This window comes from Chionomys nivalis, chromosome 3, assembly GCF_950005125.1.
Source record: "Chionomys nivalis chromosome 3, mChiNiv1.1, whole genome shotgun sequence".
In the NCBI taxonomy this organism is placed as follows: domain Eukaryota; kingdom Metazoa; phylum Chordata; class Mammalia; order Rodentia; family Cricetidae; genus Chionomys; species Chionomys nivalis.
The window spans coordinates 14,939,666-14,941,162 of record NC_080088.1 but is presented as its reverse complement, the minus strand read 5'-3'; the positions used below and the strand labels follow the sequence as shown (position 1 = coordinate 14,941,162).

General features: G+C 35.2%; 1 non-coding gene across 1 annotated transcript; it reads right to left on the bottom strand.

The window, feature by feature from the left end:
* Positions 1-269: 269 nt before the first annotated feature.
* Positions 270-375, bottom strand: LOC130872343 (U6 spliceosomal RNA). Its single transcript, XR_009056944.1, has one exon. It is a non-coding gene; the product is annotated as a U6 spliceosomal RNA (small nuclear RNA).
* Between the last annotated feature and the right edge of the window lie 1,122 nt (positions 376-1,497).

Here is a 1,497-nt window from a genome sequence, read left to right as displayed (position 1 = left end):
AAATTTTCTTGATTGGTATAACTACTATAAACAAACTGCAAACCATGGTCCTTTTAAACAGTCATAAAATAACTCCTCAAGACAAACACACATACACACAATAGACACATAAAATTATAGATACAATTTCTTAAAACAACTAAAAATATTCCATATAAAAATTGAGGACCATTTTGATGTAGTATTTAAGTTTTTTTTTTTTTTTTGTTTTTGGATATATGGTCAGATTCATTGGAAAACATTTCTTCAGCCAAACGCTAGTACACATAAAAAATATGGAACGCTTCACGAATTTGCGTGTCATCCTTGCGCAGGGCCATGCTAATCTTCTCTGTATCGTTCCAATTTCAGTATATGTGCTGCCGAAGCGAGCACAGTATTTAAGTTTTACAATGTAAATTCAACTGTTTTTTCAGATATCCCTATGGAAGAAGAAGTTTTAAAAGGCACACAACACCAGAGTCAGTGAGTGACTAGATGGAATTGAGGTTTTTGTTTTTTTTTTTTTTTGTTTGTTTTTTTTTTTTTTTTTCGAGACAGGGTTTCTCTGTGGCTTTGGAGCCTGTCCTGGAACTAGCTCTGTAGACCAGGCTGGTCTCGAACTCACAGAGATCTGCCTGCCTCTGCTTCCTGAGTGCTGGGATTAAAGGCGTGCGCCACCACCGCCTGGCTAGAATTGAGTTATTTAAAGATATGTTAGAGGAAAGAACTTAGAGCAGGGTAATAGAAACGACTGAATGTAGGCTATACCTAACAGGCACATTTACTTAATACCTCATTAACTTTGGTTTTGATCTTAATCTTTCCAAAATTCAATTGAGTAAACCAGAGTATTTGAAATAACCTATTTAACAGAAGGTCAAATTATTGTGAACTTTATGATAAAAACCAGCATCTCTTCTGAAAATACACATATTACTATTTGTGTATTAGTACTTATGTTTTAGCCTTTTATGGGAAATATGGAAAAATACCTAGCATTATATTTAGGAAACCATTTAGCCCCACCAGAGACAGACTCTAAAACTTTACTTGGTAAACCACAGCCTTGTGCAATACACAGATTAATAGAAATGGGTTAAATTAAGATGTAAGAATTAGGCAATAAGAAGATAGAGCTAATGGGCCAAGCAGAGATTTGACTAATACAGTTTCTGTGTGGTTATTTTAAAGTTGAACAGACAGAAACACACAATCAGAATATTCACCACAAACTGGCACTCCAGAGTGTGCTAGCTAAATCTACATAAAACTTGATAGAGCTTGACAATTAATTCTAGACACTAAAAAGCTATATTTAGTCACATAATTTTTTCAGATGGGCTCTGCTTGTTAGCACCATGTTCCAACTCCTTTAAAAGATATCTTACTGATTCAGTGGTAGCAGAAAAAAACCCAAGGTTTTGAAAGGGAGGCTTCCTGGGCCATGATGCCAGCACAAATTCTGACTCTTTCTGGAGGTTTGGCTATGGAACATTTAAATAGGGTTCATGAGTA